Here is a 13,392-nt window from a genome sequence, read left to right as displayed (position 1 = left end):
TTAAAACGGTCCCAGCTCCAGCTTGAAAAAAAAAATCCTTGTTAGCTGCAGTCTTCAAGCGAATTCCCCCCATATGAAGGAGGACTCAACTGAACAGATAACCTTTTTTGATTAGTCCACTTCCTGTGCTCTCCTCACACTGAATTGACAAACATACATTTTATTCAATGCAAATCCATTTTGATATTTTGTTCTGGGAAATGCTTGTCGTACACTTTTTGATCATACTGATTGCACACATACAACAAGTTAAAATTACACTCAATTGATCTGTACATAACTGCCCGTTTTCCCTTGCACTCCAAAGTAACGTATGGATATCACAAGCCCAGATTATGTGCTTCCATACCTGTGCCCAAGACAGAGTATGTTTTTCACTGGAGTTCCATGCCGACATCACCAGACACCACTGCATGGGAATCATCAGCAAGTTGAGCTGTCTTGGTCACTGCAGCTCCAACAACTACTCGTTTCTCAGAGTCACAGAGATCTACTCTTGCATACAAATCCAGTGCTGTCCAGCTTTTTTTATGAAAGCATGTGTGACCATTTTGGGATGTTATTTGCTTAATTAACGCAGGAGGAGGAGCCAAAACAATTGAATTGCGCCCCAAATATATCAAATTATTATTTCTCAAGGTAACATTTTCCTAAAATGTATTTTATATTCACCATAAGAAGGTCTACATGGATTCTGTTCTATTTTAGTAGCTGCACCACTCAACCCATTCCATTTCAGTGGTAAACCAAGTACAATTACATCTTATTTTTTTGCTAAATAAGAGCTATGAATTAAATAGGATTAAGAAAATGTTAAAAACTCATTCGCGCTATATAGGTTTTCATTTTTGTCTATAGCACAAAATACGCTGCATTTTATTGATGCACTTCCTCGGAATGCAGTAATTAGCATTTTTCAATGGTAAAGCATAAATATTTTATTTAAGATACAGTAGTACACAGGCTATAAAATAATCTAAAGCCGGGTACACACTAGACGAGGTGTGTACCCAGCAACGGCACAATATATTAGGTGGTCCGTAGACACTGCAGGGTATGGTGTACAACCGCCCGATATATCGTTCCTCCGCCGCATCCAGAAGCATGGTTTCCGCTGCCACATCTTCAGACTGGCCTGCACTGCAGGCAGATCTGAAGATACGATGAACGAAGCATGGGAGAGCGCAATAGTGCACACACACTGGACTATATGGACAATCTTGTTACCGAGCTTTCTTAAGACCTGCGCCTGTTTCTCTATCTAATTTGAAAGCAGTGGGTAATGTTAAGTAAATCTCAAGAACATTAGCAGGGATATACCACCTCTGGAATGAATGATGGCACTATGTAAGGAATAATGATTTTATTGGTATTGAGACAGTGCTCTGATACATCAAATTCACTTTTAAGAGATACAAATTGAGAAACAGTAATGGGGTTGCGACAGGTAGTGTAAAACAGGCACAGGTCTTAACAATATTGTGAGAGATCGAGACATCTCTACCAGCCATACCTCCCCCTCTCACTTTACCCCAGTGTGAGTGAGCACCTGAGTACACCCACACCCACATACTATGTGATATGGAAGATTTGTCGTTCCAATTCGCTTCAAAACGACAAATCTAGTGTGTAAGAACATTAAAAAAAAAAAAAAAATTTAAATGCATTGTTTTGCTTGCAGCAAGCGCCAAAAAAGATTGCAGACCTTCACATGCATGTGCTAATGATGACAAATAAAGCAAGAACCAAAAAAAAAAAAAAAGGCGTTATGGTAAAACTTAACTCTTTCTTCAAAGTCCATAGGGTCCACAGGGAGACAATGGGGTGCAGGTGAGTACGTAGAGGACCGGACACCAACAGCAAAGCTTTTCAATCCCAGGATGCTCCGGTCCTTCCCCCTATACCTGAGGGCAACTCAGTTTTGTTAACAAGCCCGAGGCAGGAGCAGGATAGGAGAGAAGAAAGACTGGTACACTGAGGAATCACACTCACACAGAGAAGGAAACAAGTGACCAAGAGAAGAAACCCATAGAAGCAAGGAGCGTCATGGTGGGTGCCCTGTGGACCCTATGGACTTCGAAGAGTTAACAAAAGGTAAATTTTACCGTAACTCTCCTTTTCTTCTTCAGGGTCCATAGGGCTTCACAGGGAGACAATGGGGATGTCCCAAAGCAGTTCAAGGGCGGGAACAACCATGTGGCCGCCATGCATAGCTGTTCAGCTGAGGCGCCACGCCGGGCTGCCCACGAGGGACCCACAGAGAGAGTAGAATGGGCAGATACTGTAGCCGGCACAGAAAGGCCTGACTGCATGTAAGCCTGTAAGATAGTCATGTGAATCCATCAGGCCAGAGTCTGTTTGTTAGCTGGCCATCCCTTCTTGTGGAATCCATATAGAACGAAGAGGGAGTCCGATTTCCTAATGGTAGTACGGTCCATGTAGATCTTTAGAGCACAGACCACATCCAAAGAGCTCTCACCTGCCGAGAGGTCTGGTGATTGAAAGGCTGGAACCACAATTTCCTAATTTAGGTGGAAACGAAAGACCACCTTGGGAAGGCAGCCCAGGCGTGTTCTAAGAACCGCCCTGTCCGGATGAAAGATTAAAAAGGGGGAGCGACATAAAAGCGTCCGTAAAGCCGATACCCTACGGGGAGATGCTATAGCCAGTAGAAACAGTCTTCGCAGTGAGCCATTTGACATCCACCGATTGAGAGATATGTAGGATAGTTGTTCCCTTGAAGCATCAGGGAGGAATGTCTCTTCTAAGGCCTCTGCCCAACTCTCAATGGCTTTTGCCACCCAGGCCATAGCCCTAGCAACACGAGTAATAGCTCCTGTGAGAGAGTATATGGATTTATGACAAGCTTCTATACACCCATCTGTAGTCTCCATCAAGGAGGTTGCAGTATGAATGGGTAAGGTGACATTCTTAACCAGACGTGTTACATGAGAATCCACTACTGTGGGAACTTCCAATTTAGTGCAATCAGTAGCTGAAAGAGGGTAAAAGGAACTTAAACGTTATGGAATTTGAAACCTATTACTGGGCATATTCCATGCTTCACTCATGTGATCAGATAGCCGATCCGAGTGAGGGAACACTGGTAAAACTACCTTTTGTTGTTTAAAAAGTGCATGTTTTTTCTTAGGAGCGGGTTCTTCCATAGATTTTACAGCTCTCACAAGAGCAGGTATATTTAATTTAGAGGGTGGCTCCTCGTCTCTTGAGACAGAGTAAGAGGTCTGAGTCTTCTGTCTCCCCAGATGATATATCAGAATCAGATAACTGGGTGGACTGGGAAGATAACAGCACGTTTAGTAGGTAAAGGCTTTTCCTTTAGCAGCATTTGCTGAAAAACTATAGAGGTATTAGCAAAACTCTGTACTGAAGTAGACAATACGTCTACCCATGGGGGAGGCAAAGGATTAGCAGGGAGTACCTGCTGTGGCCATCCCACAGGGGGGGCACCACGTCGACTGCCAAGTGGTCCGCAATCTTTGCCAGCACCTGAGAAAAGGCAGCCCAGGGCGATTTCTGAGGAGGAAACACTCGGGGCTGAGGGACCTGGGTCTGTGCAACAATTTGTACAAAGACCATCCTGAATGAGGTCCTCTGGGGCTAAGCCCGCTGAGCAGGAGTTACAAGACACCAGAGTAGGAGCAGCAGCATTAGTCTGCTTGTTATTCTTTCCTCTGCCAAACATAGCCACAAAAATTATAAAAAACACACAGTATGATACAGTGCGGTGAACACCCTGCAGTATGTGTAATATGGCACAGTGTAGTGTGCAACTGTGCTATATAGTATTTGTCAGCCCCCAAAAATATATATGAGATGTGAGGTACAATGAACCCCGTAGACCTTAGTACGTCAGGGTAAATTAGAATAAAGGGAAAGATATAAGCTGATAATATAGAAAGTAGAGACCAGCGCTAGCACAAGTCACGTATACACACAGGAAAAAAAAAACAGTGGCTAGTAGGGGGTCTCGGACTATAGAGAGACAGCAATTAGTTAGATAATGTCTAGATAGACACCAGATGTTAGACAGTTAATAGTGAAGACATGGATAAAAGTTCGACACAGACAAAAGTCAGACACACTAAAGTTAGACATGTAAAAAGTTAGACAGGTACAAATGGTCAACACAAAAATGACCGACACTTTATTTTTTTAGGGTTAGGGTTAGGCACTTACCCCCACGGTTAGGGTTAGGCACAAGGAGGGAGGGTTAGGGTGAAGATTAGGGCTAAAAAACAAAATAAATAATTGTCGACCATTTTTGCGTCGACCATTTTCATGTCGAACTTTTGATCCTGTCGACCTTTTTACATGTCTAACTTTAGTGTGTCTAACTATTGACTGTCTAACATCTGGTGTCTATCTAGACATTGTCTAACTAGTATACCACAACCGCTAGTAGGATATTGCGCTGTATAACCTAGCCCGTGGGAGAGGTATACAGTGAGAGTGGACCCAGCGTTCCTAGAGACCTGTGAAGCAGTAAATGGCTGCCGTGCGTCCCTGAGGGGGCAGAGGGTGAGGGAGGAGCAGCTAGACCGCAGTGGAATGATGGCCTGAGCTGGGGGAGGGGCTGCAGGAAAAGCACCTTCTCTCCATGCTGATGTTAACCACCGGGTCCCCTGGTCTCTAAATATTCATTTGCGCCACTATATGAATGCCCAGGTGGTCTAGTGGCGTCTAGTTAGCAGAAGTGTCCACATCAGCGCCTCCGGTCCGTCTCCTGAGACTGGAGGCAAGACTGTGTAAAGACGCGGGGGTCTGCCTTACCTGTCCCCTGGATTCCGGGCTGCAGTCCAGGACACTTGATAGCTAGTCCCCCCAAGAGCCCAGCCGGGAGTACCTAGCCAGGGCGGAGGGGTGATGGAGCAGCAGGGCAAAAACATCCAAGGGACAGTCTTTTGCTGCTGCTCAGTTTAAAACACTAGAAATTAAAAATAAATCATAAAAATAAGCTTGGACTTATTGAAGCTGCCCCACTGTTAAAAATGATGACCCAGCCCCTGCTGGACACCAATGAAAGAGTATCCTGGGATTGAAAAGCTTTGCTGTTGGTGTCCGGTCCTCCAAGGTCTCTCCTACACCCCATTGTCTCCCTGGGGAGCCCTATGGACCCTGAAGAAGAAATAGGTAACATTCCCTTTAATTAATGCATCCATTCATACATTTAAACATATGAAAAACCATCTATGCTGTGAGTGTGTAAGCTTTAAAGAAATGTACTTTTCTTTTCAGACCTTTAAAAAAATTAAAAATAAATAATAATAATCCAGGGTTCCAGAGTATTAAATTAACTCCTCATCCAGCAGATCCAAATGATCACCAAAGACTTCTAGATCTAAAAAGTAAATTTTAGAGCCTGATTTGGAGCAAGGAGCAAATTTACAAAAAAAAAATAAAAAAAAACCCAGGACATTTGCACCTTGGCAAAACCATGTTGCACTGCTGGAGGACAGATTCAAATTGTGCAGTGATTTAAAGTTGGGAAGGATCAGGTTATATCTTAAATCTTAATTTCAGCGTAAAAACAAAGCTGCCCGGTATTTGTTCATTACATACAAAAGTAGCCAGTGTTTTCCTTACATGCAAAAAGAATAAATGTGTATACACCCCATGGATGCAACATGGTGTGTTCCAGGAACAAAATGCTTTTTTTTTTGCTGGTAATTCTGAATGAGGACTTACTATAAATATTAGCAGCCATATATGTGAATGATCTTGTACTTTAGATGCATAGTTATACGGCTGCTAAGAATTACAACATGTATTTTATACACAGGGTTTTCAATATAAAGGTTTCTTGTACAGGGCTGCATCAAAATCAGTTGCCATGGTGATGGGGGGAAAAAGTAATGAAACCCCTCAGCAACAATAACAGTGCGTATATGCCTATCCCCCCTCCCTAAACCTGCGCAGGAAGTGAATTATACCCGACAGGATCGGTTTCCGGAGTGTTGCCAAGCCTTCTTTTCCTATCACTAGGATTTCAACAGACTATTTAAGCGTGGCTCTTCCCACAGTATGGTATGCTGCTTTCAGCTTAAATAAACTGTATTTGAGCCAATGGCGCTGCTCTCTGAAGCTGCAGAGATGTCACAAATAAGTTTCCACATTTATGTCAATCTATACAAATTAAAAGAGTAAACAATCTCACTTGCGCTCCAGATTTTTGAAATTATATTTCAAAAGGCCTGGATATATTTCAAAATGCAACCTATCGGGACCTTTTGAAATATAATTTCTTGGAGAGGACTTTTATACACTTATTTTCTCTTCAAACATCACAACTGGGACATTAAATGTGTTAAATAATATTACACCATAGTGGTATTATTTTTGTTGTTTTCTGTTTTCATATATGAATGGTCCTATGTTTTGAAGAAAAACCACTACCATCATTATTTGAAGTTGAAAAAATCTGGAGCGCAAGTGAGATTGCTTTCATCTTAAGCTGATAGCAAAGTAGTCTAATTATGGGGGGGGAGCTCTGTGTCATTAATACCCCTTTTACACCAAAATCCCGGGTCCGATCCTGGAATTTGAACACTGGTCAATCCCGGGTTGAACTCTGCTTCAGACCCCGTTTACACTGTAACTCGACCCGGGTTATTCCCGGGTTTGCCCCGTTTACACTGAACCCTGGTAATCCCTGCTCTTCTCTATAGAAGTCATTAAAAATGGTCTGCTTTAAGGTCTGACAAAGATGGTCACAAAAGGCAGCAAAAGAGAGGGGTGGGGACTGTTTCCAGCATTGCTACAGGCTGCTGTTCTGGCTGTGTATCAGCCTGCATTTGTGGCTGCTGGTCAGGCTGTGGCAGGCTGTGTATCAGCCTGCATTTGTGGCTGCTGGTCAGGCTGCAGTTCTGGCTGTGGCAGGCTGTGTGCCTGCCTGCTTTTGTGACTGCTGGTCAGGCTGCAGTGGTGCAGGAGGTTAGGCAGGCAAGCGATGGCTTCATGTGAGTATATCTATACAGGGCACTGACAAATTACATCATCTGCCAGCGTCCCAGAAGCTCCAATCAGCATCATTCAGAGCTAGCCAGGTCAAATAAGCAGGGTAACACCCGTTTACACTGCCTCATGACTCGGGAACAACCCGTTTTCAACCCTGCTCTCAACCCGAGTAAGATTGCCTGGTAAATTGACCCGGGTTATTTTTGGGGGAGCCGTTCACACAGAGCCTCAACCCGGATCGACCTGGCAATAACCTGGGTTATTTGTTTGGTGTAAAAGGGGTATAAGTGTGTTGGCAATAGGCTGGCATATTATGCCAATGACTTTAAAATGACACTGCAAGACTGTATTAATGTTGAAAAATACAAACTTTGGGGAAAAAACATTAAGAGATCTGTGAAGCCATGGATACAGCTACACATATGAAAATTTGCACTAGCAAGAAAATAGTCTTGATAATGCACTTAAATGGCCAACATGGGTTGGGGCATGTGATGACCTCGGAGCAGTTCACAATGTATTGAAACAGGAGTTAACATAGAAACATGGGACAAAACCAGAGACTCTCAGTGGGACTTGTACAGTAGATTACACATGGTGACAATTAGTCTAGTGTTTAGAATGTGTCATAGTAGGGCTTATGATGGTGAGCTTTCAGGATGTGAGAGCAGTATTGATAAAAAGGAAAACATGATGGTGAGCTTTCAGGATGTGAGAGCAGTATTGATAAAAAGGAAAACATGATGCTGTCCACGTTTAATATCGTGGTTCAAGTGGGCAAGGGGAACATGACTACACGTGACATATGTATTTATACATCATGTGTGTATGGACCCCCTTAAAGCAAAATAACAGGATGATTATAATAAAAGTATAGTTTGTAGGCATAAGGTGGACCAGCAAAACTTTTGGAAGGGAATGTGACAAGGGGGAGAATCCGGTCAATGGCGCTCAGCATCACTTTAGACCACTGAACCCAGCTAAAACGTTGATAACTTGTGACAAAAAGGTATGTTACTAGACCAAAGTGCTGTCATTCCATTCATAAAAGAGAAAGAAACATTAAGGTCAGTGTATAAACAAATGACATAGTCCTGAAAGTGATGAATGAAACAAAAACTTTAGTAACAGGAAAAGGAGTAATAAATAGGCATAACAGTAAGTGGCATCAGAAATAGAATTCTGTACAAGTCCAAACATTCCACTAGAACGTGCTGCTATAGTGAATGACAGTCATCACGTAACATATTCCTATACCCCCACACACACTCTTTGTTAAAGACAAATAAATAAATCACACATCCTCCAGCTCCCACCGTTTGTATGACCAGTCACAAGCCTTAGGCCAACATATAAACAAATGAGAAGCTCACACTAAATACTGAGCCTCACATGCTACTCCTGCTCTGATATGCTGATTTATACGTACAAACCCTCATATGTGTTTAGAATTTTAAGAGCAAACATCAACACACAGAGACGATCCAGTATATACAAATAAATATCGGAATACATAGTAGCAGCCTGTCACATGCATATTAACAATGTCAGCTCTAACTGCAAGAGATCAGCGGCCACAATAGGCCCAGTTACACCTCACCCACAGAGCCAGCTCCACACAGTACGCACCGGGCTAGTGCTGGGGCCTCCAGATGAGCAGATCCCATGCTGAGGCGATCACCCTACAAAGCCCCTGGACGAGAGAAACTTTAGCAGCTAATAAACCATAAACATAATCCCTACAGTGGGCATCGCGTAATGTCAGCATTTATGTCACATTGAAGGAGTTTAATTTTACATACTAGCGTTAATTCGCTGCCCCCCGCCTGCTCCCGTAACAATAGAGGCCTCAAAACATGGGCAGGGGGAGGACCCAGCCTCGGAGACCGGCCCCTTTTCTAACACCCGTCTCCCCCTTCCGGAGCTGTAAACGCTCGAAATACTGTCGTAATAGGAAAGCCGGGAGCGCCCAGCGCCATCCGGTCCCGGTGTAGAGGGTATACTCACGGGCGGAGCGGGAGGATGAAGCCGGATTGTGTCAGTATCTCTCTCAGCCCCCGGAGCCTTGTCCCTACCGCTGCCTATCACTCCGACAACATGGCGGCGCACTGGGGGGACTTAGAGCCACCTCAGTGCATCATGGGAAGAGGAGGAAGGACTGGGAACTGTGTTACCTTGGTAACCCCGGGGCCTGCTGGGAAACTAGACCAGGCTAGGAGAAAGGAAATGTGTGCATAGCTCCATTATCTACATGTATGTTTTTAGTCATTCTGTGATATATTTACATTCTTACAGGAATATGATTTCACAATACATGTGTAAGTAAGTATCTTTTATCACAATTTCAATTAAAACATTATTAATGACCATGTCAAACATTAATAATCACATATTTAATATAAAGGCGGCAGAATTATGAAAGAAAATGATACTAAAATATTTAAAACACACTTTTTTTTTTTTTTAAAGAGCAATACAATCCAATGAGCAAGTTGAAATATTTTATTCTCCACAAAGGTTGGGGGTGTTTTTAGCTGTTCCTCTTGTCATTTCTCTATCTCTGGCATATTTGTAATTTTTTGTAGCTGTAAAAAAATATTTATATTGCATATGGATTATATATAAGTTTAACCATGTTGTTTAAATTTTATTTATATATGGTATAAGATATCCCTATAAATGAATATATCTATTTCCTAATGTGCAAGCATGGTACAGCTGTCATATTACCATCAGCACATACACCTGCTCCATGTTAGGTGCAGTAGATCCGTCTGAATTTGGTGTCTAAAATACATCCACATGATTCCGCATAGTGAGTAGCTCTGGCTATACACCATCCTGGCGTGCGTTCTTATTGTCTCCTACCAGATACACCCATTTAGCATCCACACAGAAATGGCTGAGAGACATGCGTATGTTCATTAAGATGTGTTAGCAGTCGGGACGCGGGCACATTAAGTGAAAGATCGCTAGATTCGGCTGCTTACAACGTTGCGCACAACTCAGAATCTTCCAATGTCTCTATAAACAGTAAGTTGTTATGTCATTACGTATACTCTGTGAGTTTGGATATAACTTCAGCATTCATTAGACAACTTATTGTAAGGAATTATGCACAACCTACTATAAATTATTATGAATATTAGCAAGTCACATTGGTTTTTTGTGACTTGTATAAAAGTCTTCTGCCTACAGTCTTGTACTTTTGCATGGTCATAAAACTCATTGGTGGATTCTAATATGTCTATAATTCACAGTAGGGAGTCATCCCATATGTTATAAGTCACCAAGGTTCTGTGACCATAGATAGGCTGGGGCAATAATATGAGTAACAATTAGATAATGGACATAAGCGAATATCAAGCATTTAAAATACTAACATTACCAATCTGGGAAGAGAACAAATTTCAGCTGGTTGAGGGGCCTTTGGATGAATATATCCAGATGGGGAGACAGGGAAGAAGGGAGGATGCATAGGAATATTAGTCTAGGGAGAGGAGGGGGATAGGAGAAAAGAGACACTTGACAAGGCTGCAAGTATAGTGTTTAGGAAGGGAGAGATCTTTCTAAATCAAAGTAGTCAGTCCAAGTGATCCAAAGTGTAAGGAGTAGTGTGTTGAGCATAAATGCTTGTGCTATATTGTAACTTGTTTATTTGCCAAACTTTAGCAATAAGGATGTGGAGTACAGGGGAATCAGACCTCTTCTCCTACATTAAGATATCTAGCTACTCTCAGTATGTGATTGATGAGCTTCCAAGTGTGTTTCAGGTAGGGGTGAGCGGGTTCGGATTTCTGAAATCCGAGCCCCCCCTGATCCGAGGCCGATCCGAGTCAGGCTCGACTTTTCCCGCCTGACTCGGATCTGAAATCGAGGCAAAACGTCATCATCCCGCCTTCCGGGTCTCGCGGGTTTTGGATCCTATATAAGGTACCCGCATCGGCGCCATTTTCTCACTTGGCTGTGGACAGTGAAGAGGGAGGATGGGAGTTAGGGCTGGCTGGGCTGTGTAATGTAGTGCAGTGTAGTGTTGTGCTGTGCTGCGCTGTGCTGCTGTTGTCCATAGGGGCTGTGTCCACTCCTCAAAAGTCCATAGGGGCTGGCTGGACTGTGTTGTGCAGTCAGTTGTCCATAGGGGCTGTGTCCACTCCAAAGTCCTGTGCAGTGTCCCAGTCCTAAAGGGGTGCTGTAGTGTTGTCCAGGGGGTGCTCTGTCCATCAGGGGTGCTCCCCCCAAGTGCAAAAAAATATATATTTCTACTTCAGGGTCCATAGGGTATCCACAGGATACCTTGGGGTATAGGTGATGACGTCAGTCTTCAGGCACCACAGAGTTAAAGTTTTCAGCCTCCCAGGATGCATCTGGGTCCCTCTCCTATACCCCGGGCCAAGGCATCTCAGTTTCGTTGGTGCCTGGCCGGAGTCGGAGGCACTGTGCAGAGGGGGGCTATGAAGAGCCCCTGAAGTTTCTTTTAAAGGCAGCGCTGGCTGCACATCTGGGAGTACAGCATGGACAGTCAATACTGACGTCCATGCCGTCTCCCCTACACCCCGCCGGTACCAGAACGCTGGTACTGATCCGGGGATGCTGGTAGACATCTGGGGTCACGGCTAGCGGTGCCCCCAGATGTCTTGGACCATGGACGGATCCCAGGGGATAGCAGGTAAGCAGCGGGGTCCCGTGGTGGGTCCCCGCTGGTCACATGGTCCTGAGTCCCCAGGCAGGGGGCTCCCTGGGGACTGGCTGCAGCATGGAGCCAGGCGACCAACCTGCGCTTCCACTACCCCCTGGGACAGTGGGCCGCTGTTGAGCGGCATGCGCTGCGGCGTCCCAGGGGTTAAATGCATGCCAGGGGAGCGCGCTTTCCCTGTCTCGCAGCCGGCGCCTCCCCTGCTGCACACAGCCTCTCTGCTCTGTCCGATTGGCCATAGTGTGTCAGCGCTCCTCCCCCAGGCCGGCCTCCTTCATCCTCTGCTCCTCGGTGGCCATCTTTGAAGCATGGTGAACGCTGCTGGAAGCCTGTGAGCAGTGGCATTGCGGTCTGGGTCTCCCAGCATACCTCTCCTCTGTTTGTCACAGGTCAGTGTATGCAGCGCTGAGTCCTACCAGCCTGAGGGTCTGAGTAGTTGAGAACCAGCGCTAATAGTGCAGGGATTTGTTTCTTCTGCATTGTATGTGACTAATCTGCTAGCCCTGCTGTCTGTACTTTCACTTTCTACTGTCAGCCTTATTACTGTCCCTGATCTTGCTCTGCTCAAAGCCCTTGCGGTGCGCGGTGTACAGGGTGTTATTCACACTACACCTAGCGTTCCCGCTAGGCTGTTTTAGCGGGGCACGGCGCCCTGCCCTCCTTCTGGAGGGCAAAAAGCACCCTGCCCTCCAGGAGGAGGGCAAAAAGCGCCCTGCCCTAACAGCCTGCGGGAGCCGTTCTCACCCGCAGGATGCAGTGTCCCGCGGGTGGACAAACATGCAGTGATCCGGTCACCGCCGGAGAATAGACGCCGGGCGCATGCGCCCGGCATCTATTCTCCCTTTCTGCAGGGCTTGGGGGCTGCCCGGCATGTCCGTAAGCGCCGGGCACGCCCCCAAGTATGACGAAAAGGGGACGCGTCTTATAGACACGCCCCCTTTTCATAACCACGCCCCCTTTTCGGGCGCGCACATAAGATTGCCCTCTCTAGCTCCGGCGCCCTGCCTGCCGCCGGAGCTAGAGGGAACACTACTATACCAATACGTATAGGTGTGAGTGTCACATACTTACCATCATGTCTGAGACTGACTTTCCTCTCCAGCTCATGTGTACTAAATGTAAGGTACCAATAGCGGAGGGGGAGGGTAACGCGGAGGGGCTATGTCGGCAGTGCCTGGCACTGTCTCGGCCGATTATGGTCACGGTCCCGGTACAGGAACCTCCCTGGGCTTGTTTCGCTAAGGCGCTTACAACCCTTGTGGGCCAGCTAGCTCCGCCACCTGCGTTTACACAGACGGGTTTGTCCCAGCAGTCAGTGGTGTCGTCACCCTTGCGGGAGTTCCCGAGACAATTGATGGTACCCCACAGTCTCCCTGTCCCTTCCCAGGTTTCTCCGGAGCCTGCGTGGGTTAATACTCTAACTACGTCGGTTCAGCATTTGTCCGATGTTTTACAGGGGGAGTCTGTGTTGCGGCCTCATAAACGGCCGGTGGCGTCTTTATCTGCTCCATATGGGGATGACGATGAGACGTCAGATGATGGGGAGATTCTGGATCTATTTGACCAAGAACCTCTCCGTACCAAAAAAGCCGGACGCTAAGTCCAAGGTGTATATCCCTGGTCTTATTCGAGCGGTCCGCTCGGCTTTAGTTATTGAGGATATTGATCCTTCGGTGGCCACATTCATATATGCCTTTTTAAGGATATTAAGGGTGAGGCTA

At 45.5% G+C, this 13,392-nt stretch overlaps 1 protein-coding gene across 8 annotated transcripts in view; it reads right to left on the bottom strand.

Moving 5' to 3' along the window:
- PUM1 (pumilio RNA binding family member 1) overlaps nucleotides 1–9,110 on the bottom strand; it is an 82,022-nt gene extending 72,912 nt beyond the window's left edge. For 4 of the 8 annotated variants that reach the window (XM_088459996.1, XM_088459998.1, XM_088459999.1 and 1 more), the window contains exon 1: nucleotides 8,986–9,110. The gene's annotated coding sequence lies outside the window, so the exon portion shown is untranslated. Of the gene's footprint in view, nucleotides 1–8,607; nucleotides 8,760–8,780; nucleotides 8,873–8,985 lie in introns of those variants that run through there. The other 4 variants (XM_088460001.1, XM_088460002.1, XM_088460003.1 and 1 more) reach the window with 3 other exon arrangements.
- Nucleotides 9,111–13,392: the final 4,282 nt, after the last annotated feature.

The sequence above is a fragment of the Taudactylus pleione genome, unplaced genomic scaffold (assembly GCF_031769625.1).
Source record: "Taudactylus pleione unplaced genomic scaffold, aTauple2 ptg000959l, whole genome shotgun sequence".
In the NCBI taxonomy this organism is placed as follows: domain Eukaryota; kingdom Metazoa; phylum Chordata; class Amphibia; order Anura; family Myobatrachidae; genus Taudactylus; species Taudactylus pleione.
Note: the sequence above shows the minus strand (reverse complement) of the source record. Positions and strands in the feature narration are given on the sequence as shown.